The sequence below is a fragment of the Macrotis lagotis genome, chromosome X, assembly GCF_037893015.1.
Source record: "Macrotis lagotis isolate mMagLag1 chromosome X, bilby.v1.9.chrom.fasta, whole genome shotgun sequence".
Lineage (NCBI taxonomy): Eukaryota > Metazoa > Chordata > Mammalia > Peramelemorphia > Peramelidae > Macrotis > Macrotis lagotis.
The window spans coordinates 263,258,585-263,272,719 of NC_133666.1; the positions used below are offsets into that span (position 1 = coordinate 263,258,585).

General features: G+C 35.2%; 1 protein-coding gene across 3 annotated transcripts in view; it reads left to right on the forward strand.

Moving 5' to 3' along the window:
• Nucleotides 1–14,135, forward strand: part of PDE4D (phosphodiesterase 4D) — a 1,222,901-nt gene that overhangs the window by 477,678 nt on the left and 731,088 nt on the right. The gene's annotated exons all lie outside the window — the stretch shown is intronic.

Genomic DNA, 14,135 nt, shown 5'->3' on the forward strand with positions numbered 1-14,135 from the left:
TGGCCAATATGACCAGAAAGGACAATGATCAATGTTGGAAGGAATATGAGAAATCTGGGACACTAATACATTGTTGGTGGAGCTGTGAACTTATCCAACCTTTCTGGAGAGAAATTTGTAATTACGCCCAAATAAGGCAACAAAAATGTTCATACCCTTTGATCCAGCAATACCACTGCTGGGTCTATACCCTGAAAAGATTATGAAAAAAGGTAAAAATAGCAGCCCTGTTTGTGGTGGCAAAGAATCGGAAATTGAGTGAATGTTCATCAATTGGGGAATGGCTTAACAAACTGTGGTATATGTATGGAATGAAACACTATTGCTCTATTAGAAACCAGGAGTGATGGAAATTCAGGGAAGCCTGGAGGGATTTGCATGAATTGATGCTGAGCAAGATGAGCAGGACCAGAACACTGTACACCCTAACAGCAACATAGGGTTGATGACTAACCTTAATGGACTTGCTCATTCCATCAGTGCAACAATAAGGCACAATTTGGGGCTCTCTGCAATGGAGAATACCATCTGTATCCAGAGAAAGAATTGTGGAGTTTGAACAGAGACCAAAGACTATTACTTTTAATTTAGAAAATAAAAAACCATTATCTTACTATGTAATTCTGCTATCTCTTATACTTTATGTTTCTTCCTTAAGGATATGATTTCTCTCTCATCACATTGTACTTAAATCAATGTATACCACAGAAACATTGTAAAGACTAACAGACTGCCTTCTGGGGGAAAATTGTAAAACTCAAAATAAATCAAATCTTAAAGGAAAAAAGATAGTACTACCAGGTCTTTACATATATTAATGACATTTGAATCTCATAGCTATTCTTTTCACCTTGGTACCATGGAGGATACTATCTCTATTTAATATATGAAGAAATTCTGAGAGGTCAAGCAATTTGCCCATGTTTTAACAGTTAGTAGGTATCAGTTAGACCTTGAACCTAAAACTTCTGAACTTCAAATCTACTACCCTGATAATGTTTGATCTAGAACAATTCCTTGAAAGTCAGAGAGAGAGAGAGAGAGAGAGAGAGAGTTTGTCTAAGATCATAATATTTCTATAAAATAGAGAATGAAAGTCAAATCCAGTTATTTTCTCTAAATATTATTATTAATAATAATGATGATGATAACAATACCTAGAATTTTTGTGGAACCTACCATGTGCTAGATTTTATGCTGAGTTCTTTACAATCATTATCTCATTTGATCTTTTCAACAATTCAAGAAAGCAGATATTATCATTACTCCTATTGTACAGAGGAGGAAACTGAAGCAGAAGTTTAAGTGATTTTCCCTGGCTCACATGAGTAAATGTCTGAGACTGGTTCTGAACCAGTTTTTTTTTTTTCTGACTCTAGTTCTATCCACCACAGTACCTAACTTCCTGAAACTCAGTCTAATTTCAAGTGACCCTCAAAGTTCTATTTCTCTTATTGTTGAGATTGGGAAAGTTTTGATTGTTTTTTTTTAATTCCTCTCATAGCTCTTGTTGATGTTGTTTTAAGAATGGAGATAACAGTAAGATTCTTCATTCCTTCCCTCTAACCAACAAATAAGTCCTCAGAGAGGAAATAATGAAACTGGCCTCAATGGAGCTATTGCAATAGCAATTAGCAACACTTCATAGAAACTCAGGAAGGATGAAATAGACAGAGGGAAACTTTAAACTCAATCAAGGATTCCTTAAAACATTCAGGAACTTATTGTTCTAAGCAGGTTTGTAACTTAATTAGCTTTAAATAAAAGTTTTGCACATTCAGCAAAGGCCAGGTTGATAGTGCAGTTGATAGAGTGTTGGGGCTTGGAGTTTAGAAGACTAATCTTCTTGAGTTCACATATGGCTTCAGATACTTACTAGCTCTGACACTCTGGGCAAAGCACTTGATCCTGTTTGCCTCAGTTTCTTCATCTGTAAAATGAACTAGAGAAGTAAATGGCAAACCACATTAGAATCTTTGCCAAGAAAACCCCAAATTGGGGTCAAAAAGAGTTGGTCACAATGATTAAAATCATTCAAGAAATTATCCAGAAGTTCTGTTCTTCTCTAAGGTTTTTTTTTCTATATTTCTAGAAATGCTGTCAAAAATCATACTTCTTGAAGTCTTCTAGGATATCATATAGATATCACATTATACTTAAGTAATATATCAATGTTAGTATCAGTGAGAAAAAATAGAGAATTCAGAGAAGGCATCCAGAGTGTCATTTTTTTTGTGGTTTAGTTGCTTTTATTTGGCAGGCTAGGGAAAGTTGCCTTTTAAAATGCAAAAATACAAAATCAAAGTGTATTAATTAGGTACCATTATACTCAACAATAATTGTTCTTTATTAACACAAATGACTTGCATATATCAAACAACAGAAATGTTCACCTTTGATAACCTGTCTACATGATGCTAGTTGCCTAACAACCAGACACCATGACAAAATAAATGCTTGAGGGGTTAGTGGACTTTAGTCCCAATGAGTCAGCAGTGAGATTTAATAGCTATAAAGTAAATGGAGTCTTAGATTATATTAATAAAGATATATTATTCAGTATGAGGAGATAATAGTCCTACTGAACTCTGTCCGGCTTTAGTCCCATCTGGAATATCGCATGTATCCAGTTCTAGGCTTTATATATTTGAAGTATATCAATAAACTAATGTATACCTTGCAGAGGAGGGTCATCAGAATTGGGAGGAGATGGGAAACCAGGTCTATGATGTGGTGTCTCCCCTTCCTCCCCCTCTCCTCTTTTATTTTTTCCTTCTCTTCCTCTAGGTCTCTTCCATTTCCTTCTCTTCTCCTTATCTCAGTCTTCTTCCTCTCCTTTCACTTTTTTCCCCTTCTTCCTGCCTTACCCTTCTCCTGCCTTCCTTTCTTTTTTTATTCATTTCTTCTTTCTTTTAAAGAGTGGGGAAATGTAGGAAGCAGAAAAGAAATGCTTAATCATTAAACAAATATTTCTTAAATAGAAACTTCTTGCGATAGGTAGATGGAAAGACAGGTATAGAAAGTGATAGAAACTCAATAGAAATAGACAATTGGTTTTTCAGTTTATTGTTCATGTAAATAAAATTGCTAGTGGCATTTTAATGCTTATACAGATGAGAAAAATGAGGTCAAGGAAAGTGATCTGTTTAAGGTTGCCCAAAAATCAGAATTCAAATACTGGCATCAGTCTTCTAATTTCATACTTTTTTCTTGAAATTTAGTAAGTATACTATAGAAAGGAATCCATGCTTTCATTTGTGTTTGGAATAAATGACATGAGGTCCATTCTAGCTTTGAGAATACTACCCATCCAGAAACAAGAAATTTAAAAACCTAGAAAACTTTTCAAGCATTCAAAGTTTGAACATTTCCCACAAGGTATCTGGAGTCTACTATAATCCTTTGCAAAGTTTCTTTACAAGAATGGAGATTGGCCATAAAGGAGGTGTATTCCTGCTTTGCTCCAAAGGCAACTGTTTTTTGTTGGTGGTAGAACAACGTACTAGTTTGAGGGCCCATAAAATTAAAAAGTACTGTTGAGTCAAAGGAATCCAGATGAAATTAGTGATGAGAATTGACTCCCTTCATTCTGGGAATGGCCCCCTTTAGAGATTTAATGTTTTTCTTTCTGTTACTATTGTAGCTGTGTGAATTTTTTTCTCCTATTTATAATTATTTCATTCTGTAATAGTCTACATATATATGTGTGTATGTATATATATATATATATATACACACAGACACACACATATATGTCTTATCATGATTCCCTGATCTCTGCATTTTCTTAGTTTCTTACAATGTAATCATATCTCACTATATGCAAATATCACTACTCAGATCTTCTTAATATGTGTACATATATATATATTTATATATAATTTAAGACATATAGCTTTACTAAGTGCAGAAATGAGTTTTCTAACCAACTATTTCATTAACTCAAGATTATATATTCAGCACAAATTTAATTGTGCAAGGGTCCTTAGAGGTCATCAAATCTTACTCTTTCATTTTAAAAATGAGTTAATTGAGGACTGGAGAGGTTAATTAACTTGTCCAAAGTCACACAGGTAGTAAGTAGAAGAATCAAGATCCAAACTTACATCCTTTGAATTCAAAGTAAATGTGTTTTCTTTTGTGCCACCCTCCCATTCCCTGAAGTCAATATGTTTGTTTAAATTCCAAGTCCGTTAGCTCAGAAATACATGAGGAGTTTCTACTTTAATTCATTATAAATTGTGGAGATTACTATTACTGAGAAGTCAATTCCCATTTTGGTCTCTCCTGTAGTGTAAGGCTCTTTGGGTGGTATTTATGCCTAAATTCAGAACAGCTCTATCTATTCATGTCTTAGTTGCTTCCTATCTCTATTCTCCAATCTTCTTCCTGGCCTTTATCCATTCTAATCAGTCCCAAATGCTACCTCTATAGTAATCTCCCTAGCTTTCCTAATCTTCCCACCTCCCTATTACTCACCATTTCAAATCCCTTTCCTGGCTCCCCATTGCATTCCAAACCAATTATAAATTACTTATCTTTATCTTTCAGGCCTTTCACCCTTCTTCGGTCCTGCTTATGTCTTTTTCATTATCTTGTTGGATTTCTTTCACAGTCACAACTAGCAAACATTCTCTTCTCTCTTAGGGAGAATTTATATGATGTTTCTCTTTTGTAAAACTCAGAGAACTTTCATTTTTTGCATCATCTCTCTTCACAAGATCCTTAGTAGATAGAAAAGCTGTCTTTAGGTATCTGAATGGAGAAAATAAGAATGAGTTAGTGATCTGCTGAATGTCACACATGCGGTAAGGCACCCTGGGAAGAAAACTTTCATGTCCTTAACATTTAGTATTATCCTGTAGCTACCTAGTAGCTACCAAGTGTATTCTTCATTGTTCTTTTGCCATTAAACCCTTATTTTTCATGTCTTGTGTCAGCCTTCTATTATCTAATCAATCTATTTCTGTTTGTCCTTTAAGTCCCTCTTTAAAGTTAATTTTGGTGATGTTTTCCTAAATTTAGGCTATCCTGTGTCCTCAATGGTATGGTGAAGATATCTAGGAATTAAACAGTTACTGGCTTTTTCTCTTCAGCTCTAAGCCTGCAATTGATTTTACTCTCTATTACATCCAACGCTCTATCTGTATTCTTTAAATTCATTACCTGCCCTATCCAACATATATTCTCCAGAGCCAAGTTGTAGCGGTCAGTACTAGTTGACATTTCTATAGTTAACATTCTCATGCATGAGAGCTTACACCTTGAAACTCTGAGGTCATTAATGTGATCTCTTGTTCCAAGTATCCCTGTGCATTTCAGTAGGTGTCAGGACCAAAGAATTGACCATGGCACCTAGTGACCAACTGAATAACTCATGAGTCCAGGAGACTTTGACTAGGTCTTTGAGTGACTGATACATAGTCCATTGCTAAGTCCATTGCTTAAGAGACTGATATATGAGTCCATATTCAAAACAGCAGTTTTTTTGAGGTAGAATCCCTTGAACCCTGGGTTCTGATAACACGGAATCATTTAGACCCAGAATCATTTTGGTGCCTTGACAATGCAGCATAAGAGCACTTTACTAGTAGTGATGAACTTAAAATCATCCAACTATTTTCAGTGCGTCTTCCTCTTAATAATTAAATGACAATAAACATATAGACTGAATTTTTTGTTCAATAATATACTGAAAATGAAAAGTTCCATTAAAGATTACTCAGGCCCCATGATTTGTGCTTTTATGGTTAGGGAGGCCAGTTGCTTGAAGCCATATTGAGATGTCACTGTCTGATATTTTTAGATTTTTTACATTGCTCATGCATGAGTGCTTTGGGAGTTATTCAGTGAATCTGTGTCCCCAGAACACTTATTTCTCCTTGAGGTGATCAAATCTTTCATACTTTCTTTCTTTTGTCTCTGTCTCTGACTGTCTCTGTCTGTTTTTCTGTCTCTTCTGATTGTTTGTGGGTGATACTGGGAAATTATACTGAACCAAAAACTGTATCTTTTCTCCCCTTATCTCCTCTGAAAAGAGGAGCAATTTTTTAAAGAGTTTAGTTGCAACACATTTTCTGTTACTGAAAAGAAAAGGTATAAACTAAATGTTTACCAAATGAATCGTATCTTAATGCTCTATGGAGCTCTCAATTTAATGCAGCAAATTTTGTAAGGTGAATGATAATTCACCAATTTATCAGTTTTGTAAGTTCAAATGTTTTTACATTGCATCCTTTTTGTTTGCATTTCTTATTTTTTTGCTAATAGACTCTCCTGTATCATAGAATCTTGCCACCTTCTTTTTTTAGGACAGAGCCTTTTCACCTTTTTTTGTGTGTGCTGGACTTCCTTTGGCAGTTCTGATGAAGCCTATGGGTCTCTTCTCAGAATAATGTTCTTAAAAACATGAAACAAAATACATTGTATTTCAAAGAAAACTATTCATGATGAAATAAGAGTCAGCTGGGTATTTCAGTGGATAGTGTTGAATTTAGAGTGAAGAAGACTTGAATTTAAGTCCTGCCTCGGATAATTGGTAACACTGAGGAATTCATTTACAATCTCTGCCTCAGTTTCCTCATCTATAATATGCAGATAAAATAATACCTAGCTCACAGAGTTGTTGTGAACATCAAATGAAATAATTTACCTAAATTGTTCTGCAAATCTTAAAGCATTGCATAAATGCTGGCTATTTTTTTAAATCCCATACAAATTCATGGGCTCCCTAAAATCAAGACATGTGAATTCTAAGTTAAGAATCTCAGCTTTAAAGGGAGATATTTTCATAAAATTGATATTTTTCCCCCTGACAACTTGTGTGAAAGTACTTTTTCTTTATTACAAGTTTAGCAATTAATTATTTTCTTAAATACCTTTCTGTATCTTAAATAGATTGTGTTGCCTTAACTTTTTTTATTATACACCAAAACATATCTTAAATTCATATCTTCTATACCTTTCTTTTAAAGTCCTTGAATTCCTAAAAGTATTATCTATTTCACCAGAAGTGTATGCATATATTCACAAATAGCTTATAAAGAAAAGGGGAAAAAAGGAATCCAAGTTCTACAAATTTTAAAAATATGCCTTTAAATTCACAAGTATTTTTTCTCTCTTGATACTGGAATTTTCATAGAATTTAGTAGCATTTAATTACTGATATCTTTTCAACATATGAACATATAAGTCAATAAAAACTAATTGTCTACAACAGCAGCTTTGTAGTAACTGTCTTTGATTAGGTTGGTTTAGACAGTATAATTCATCATAATTAATGAAGACTTCTATTTGAATCTGTGAATAGACTACGAAGTGCCTGTTTTATAGGAAGGGGAATTAAAGTCAAACCTTAGTATGTCAGATTTATTAAGCATTTTGTATATATATTTTGTCATTTTTAATAATCGGAATTCTTTCTGTATTCCAGAAGCAGTCTATGCCACTGACAATCTTTGTTTACATGTCACCTTCTAAATATTTAGCTAAGCAGATGTTCCCAATACATTGTCACAAACTGAAAGAATTGACTACAGGTTTCTTGTTTGTGGTAAAACCAAAGTTGGGGAATTAGGGATATTTTAATAACACTTGGAGAGCAAATTCAGATCAAATATAGACTTCAGAAAGTATGTGATATGAGTCTAACAAATTTGGATGGTCCATTGGTATTTATGGTAATAGTTTTGATCATGTAATGTTATTGTACTTTAGCACTTTGAAGGCAAGACTGAGATGGTTGGTGAACATGAATAGGCTCTACCACATTGCAAATGAGGAATTATGTAGGGAAAGTAATATTAAGGAAATTACAGGGAAATGGATGACTGGATCAAAAAATATAGTATCTTCACATTCACTTTGTGATGAGAGAAACTGAATAGCCTACATGGAAATCACTATCATACATCCTACATGTTCCCTTGGTATTCACACAATGTCAGAAAAACATGAAGCAATCCCTCAACACTGGGTTTAACTCCTTGTGGCACATTTTTGGAAGAAGTACAGGAATCATAGAGCAAAGGCAAACATGAATTGGTGATGTCTGGATCAGTGGAGGAAACAACCAAATTGATGAGATCAGAGATATATTATAGGGTTAGAATATTGCTAGTAATGTACAGGAAGTAGTTCACTAGAAGTTTCTGCCAAATTAGATTGGGCAACAGAGTTATAGGTAGACTCCAACACAGCATTGGTACAAAGTATTTAGGCTTATGGATACATGCCTCCACTTCTCCTAGAATGAGGGCAGTGAGAGGAAAACTCTCAATAACATAGGGTCCTAGATCTAATAATAATTATGTTAGTCCTTGGTTTTTGAAGAAGACCACAACATCAAGGAGGTGATTCCATGACAAGCCTATGAATTAGATTTGAGTGAGGGGGGGCCCTGTGCTAAGGCACCAATCTTCACTTTCTCCTCCAAAGCCATTTGGATCCAGTGTCCAGATATGAATCAGGACAACTAGAGATGACCCTGAATGTGAGGTAATCAGGGTTAAGTGACTTGCCCGAGATCACACAACTAGGAAGTGGCAAGTGTCTGAGACTGGATTCGAATTCCTGTACTCCTGACTCCAAGGCCGGTGCTCTATTCACTGCACCACCTAGCTGACCTAGTCCTAGATCTAGAGCCAGAAGGGATCTCAGAGACAATTTAGCATAGCATCTTCATTTTACAGGTAGGTAAATTGAGGCAGGCCCAGAACAGTTAAGTGATTTGCCTAACATCACACAGATGGTAAATGTTAAAGAAGGGATTTGAACTTGGGTCCTCTGACTTCAGAGCTAATGCTGATCTCCTTTGCTACTCCAAATTTTTGTTGTTATTTTTCAGTTGTGTACAACTCTTCGTGACTCCATTTGAAGTTTTCTTGGCAAAGATACTAGAGTGATTTAGAATTTCCTTTTCCAGCTCATTTTACAGATGAAGAAACTGAGACAGAACAGGGGGAAGTGAGTTGGTCTTGGGTCACATAGGCAGTAAGTGTCTGAGATCAGAATTGACCTGAAGATGGCAAATCTTCCTGTCTCCAGACCTGGCACTCCATCCTCTGTGACAGCTAGCTGTCCTTCCTACACTGCATCAAATTCCTTATGTTGTAGACTGTGGAAGAAACTGGTGTTTTAGTTAAATAAATCCTAGAGTTTATCCGTCATTACATAATGTTTCATTCACATTTAAAAAACTACTAAATGAATAAGTTCTTGTTGGTGACCAACATAATATTATGAAACTAGCTCTCTTGTCAGTGCCACTGACCTTGGTCCATTCTGAGGGAGGAGTGAAAGCACTTTTCATTCCATAGCTATTTTATTTCAAGAACTCATTAGATTTCAAGATGTCTAAGAATTGGGCAAGAAGAAATAAACCTTTGTTGAAGCAGCTTGCAGTTTGTGAGGGAGTCCCTTCCCTGATAATGTACTCACTTCTCCCTGGTTATGATACTAAACTAAAATTTCTTATCAATTCCCTGTAAATGAGAACAACCTCTCCCTTTGTGCTAAAGTCTCTTGATTTGATATTAAAACAGTTTTATGGCCTAGAACAAAAGCCCCATTCATCAGAAGACTATGTGTGATTTATTCCTTCAGATAACTAAAAAGGCAAAGTTATAGTATCATATAAGTAATATAGAATCAATACAACAAACTCATTGTCAAGCAATAATTTTGCCTTAAAGATTGAAAAATTATAGGGTACAAATTGGAATGAAATGGGGTGTGAGAGGAAGAGAAAAATATTGTAATTTTTATTTTGAGAAATTAAAAGTTAGGAAAATCATTTGTCCATGAGACTTTCTTCAGAAATAATCTACAAAGGAGGAGAACAAAAACATGGCTCTATTTGTAGCCCACATAATGTTAAAAAAATTTTTATTTGGTGCTATTGTGACTCAAGACTCATCATCCAAAATATCTAAGAGATCTTTTTTAAAGGCAATTGATTCAGGAAGCTTGACAGAGAGAAATCCTAGAAGTCTGACCTTCAGATCAGTTTAACTCTAGATCAATAGAACATTACTTACACTGATGCATATAATTTTTAGAACCCTTTTGCTGCCAAGAAATTATTTTACCTCATATAAAGCAGTGAAAATAAGTCAATATATAGATAGATTTTCCTCAGTCATAAATTGCTGATCTACACAAAATAGGCCAGATACACATTGTGGTTAGGCTTATAGAATTTACATCTCAGACCTGCTTTGTGTAGAATGCTCAGAAATAAATGCTCTTGGTGTCTGTGAGCTTTGTCTCCTGGCTTCCAATCAGTTATACTACTGAACTGATAGCTTTCACAGGACCTTGAGGAAGCATCTTCTGTTGAATTTGAGCCAAGATCTGAATGAAGCTTGAGGCTTTTTTCCCAGTCCTACTTCACCATCTGTGGCTCAATCATGTAATCTTCCTCCTTATTGGAATTAATAACATCGATCTGTCTCCTCAGGCTATTATTGGACTTAACACTATAATTCAGCCTCCTCAAACTTAAATTGCTGCATAGCATTAGCCACATTATTGGTGCATTAATATGAAATAAAGTTCCTCCTTCCAGACATATGTGAATCAGCAGAGAGAGCTATGAATGGATCAAACTGACTGGAATCTTGAGAGGGGTCTTAGCTGATTCTTCATATGTATATATATATATATATATATATATATATATATATATATATATATATGTATGTATGTATGTATAGTGGGGGAAAAAACACCGAATTTGTAACTAGATCTGAATGTGAATCTAGACTCTTCTATGTCCAAGCGTCCAAGCTTCCTGACTTTGGACAAATCACTATCCAAATAAATGAGGGATTGGGCTACATAGTTCTTTCTAAATTCTAATGTGATAGAAGGTAATAAATACAGGAATAGATTCATTTTTCTTTTTTTATTTCCAGAACCTAGCAGAGTTCATTCTATTCTAGGTAGGCATCTAATATGTGTTTGGCTTTCATTCAGATTTGTATTCTGATTCAACAATGATCTAACTGGCATACAAAATCACAGAATGTGACAGCTGAACAGCATCTTCTTTATCCTATCCAAGTCTCCCTCCCCCACCTCTGTTTTATAGATAATGAAACCGACTTGCAGAGGAATATAATGATTTGTCTACCCTCACACAGCCAGGAAGTTGAAAACCTAGGATTTAGACCTGTCTTCCTGACTCTCAGCACTCCCTTTGTGCTACATTGTTTCTAAGTGTTATTTAAAAAGTCATTTTAAGTTAAATATGTCTTGAACATATTTTTTAAAAAAACTAATTTGAGCTTTGTATTCATCAGATCATTTTACACAATGTCCATATGTTTAGCACCAATGGCTGAAGAGTAATAATACTAGAAATAAATTCCTACTTGTTCCTTAAAGATGCTGGTTGTTTTCATACTTAGTCACCAAACGTTTATTTATTAAGCAACTGTGTTAAGTGATGGGGAATATGAAGAAATATAATATGAAGGCTCTAGCAGTCTAATGGGAGAGACAATGTGCAAAAAACTATGCACAAACAAAATATATATGTGATAAACTGGAATAATAATAAAGAAAAGGCACTAGAATTAAGAGGAATCAGGAAAAGCTTCTTATAAAAAAGTGAAATTTTAGTTAGGACTTGAGGAAAATCTGGAGACAGAGATGAGGAGGGAGAATTTTTAAATAACCCAAGACAGTAACATTAACCCTGAAGATTTCAGTGGCCCTTTTCCAAAGATGAGGCATGAGGATTAATTAGGGCAGCTGGTATTCACATAGGCAGCTCTAGGCTGACTCTGAACTTGACTTTCATCATCCCTTTCTGATGTAGGCTATGTGTGGATTCTCAAGTTGCATGAGTCATGACCTTGGGCATGCCCATGAATGCACTCACTGTAATGATGAGGGTAGAAAGACCCAAGATCAAATGTTGCAGGTAGTGCAGCTGTCCTGATTCTCCCAGCATCCGTCGACCTCTCATCTGCGATCACCCGCCCACTCTCAAAGGTCCAATGAGGATACCTCAGTCCCTTTCCCAGTATATGGCTCCATGAAATATGATTACCCTAGTGCCTGTGGAATCAGTTGCTGCTCCTTCCAGTCACACTGCTGACCTCTTAGGCATGAGAGTCGGGGTGGGACAGCAATGGGATGGAGTGATTAGGGAGGAGATTGAGGAAATGTGGAAAAGTGGATAGGGTACCAGGCCCGGAGTCAGGAGGAGTCAGCTTCCTGAATTCAAATCCAGTCTCAAACATTTAACTGCTGTGTGATCCTGAGCAAGTTACTTCACCCTGTTTACCTCAGTTTCTTCATCTATAAAATGAACTAGAGAAAGAAATGGCAAACCACTCCAGTATCTCTTCCAAGAAAAGCCAAAATAGGGTCATAGAGTGGGATGTGACTCAATAACACAAAGTGGAACTTCTCAGACATGGTGAAGGAACTTGCCTGTGTTCTCTGTACTCCACTGCATATCATTTTCCCTTCTACTCTTCCATAGTCCCTCCAAAAAGTCTGCCTTTCCAAATGAAATCAGCCTAAAAGAATTTAAAAGCAAAATTAACTTCTGGGTAGTTTCTAAAAAATCCAGGGAAATTATTTGCTTATATAATTGAAAGAAAATGGTTCTTCTTTAAATTCCTATCAAGTAGTAGTCATCTACTTAGTCAACTCTAAAGCTTTTTTGGGGGGCTAATTATGGAAAAAAGAAAGGCAAAAATTCTTTTGTTTGAATCAGAGAAGTGAATGTGTTCTGATCTGCAAATGGTATGATGCAACTGACCAGCTTACACATACATTCATCAGGCAGCATGTGTGGAACTGAAGGTGACTGAAGAATGTGAGAGAAGGGCATGCTGTTTAGAAAATATGCCAAAAATGTTTATAGGTCTGTGAAACTGCCTGGGGTTAGAAGCTGTCAGAATAGGTCAGCAGGCAGAGAGAGATGTCATGAGCAGCAGCTTGAGTGCACTGCAGGTCAGCTGACCTCTTAATGGAGATAAGCTGTTACCTTTGATAAATTAATGGGAAGTTATTTGAAACCTTCATACTAAATGGAATAATGAATTAGATTTTAAAATAGACAAAGGAATTTTTTCTTTTTTGCAGTAAATAAATGGTTTAGATTCCTTGATTTTGGTAAGGAAGGAGAACAGTTCATTTTTATTGACTAGTTGGTCTTTATTCTTTGTGTTGTTTTGAATTCGTCACCTTACTGTTTTTCTTATATGATTTTAAATGCATTTTAAGTATACTATTCTAGTATAGAATTAAATAAATAAGTAAAATAGTATTAAAATACTATTTGAAATTATACTAATATCTGGGGTGGCTAGGTGGGGCAGTGGATAAAGCACTGGCCCTGGAGTCAGGAGTACCTGGGTTCAAATCTGGTCTCAGACACTTAATAATTACCTAGCTATGTGGCCTTGGGCAAGCCACTTAACCCCATTTGCCTTGCAAAAACCTAAAATAAATAAACAGATAAATAAATAAATAAAACTAATATCCCTTTCTCAAGGAGTAAGTTTAATGTCAAGGTTTGTATTCCAAGTAAAGTATATATTTTTTATAGCTGTTTGTGTACAAGATGTTAATATTAAATACATATTTTATGTGTATATATACATATGCATTTGCACACACATACACATATATGTGTACATGTGTATATGTGTGTGTGTATATATATATATATATATATATACATACATACATATATTAATCCCCTACCCTGATGTCAGAAAGACTCATCCCTGAGTTCAAATTCAAACTTAAACACCTACTTGCTGTGTGATCCTGGGTGAGTCACTTAACCTTGTTTTGCCTCAGTTCTTCATTGGTAAGATGAATTGTAGAAGAAAGTAGTTAAACCATTCTAGTGACTCTGCTAAGAAAATCTAAATGGGATCATGAAGTGTTAGACTGAAAAACGACTGAACAACTATATCTATACATATGAATATATATAAATATATACATGCTTGTATATGTGTGTGTGTGTGTGTAGATATCTTTGCATTCATACTTAAATATACATGCATACACTGGAATTTATTCAAAGACCTTTTTATTCTTTAGGGACTTCTAATTTCTCTGGCATATTTATTTCAGCAAGATGATCCAAAAATTTTAGTATG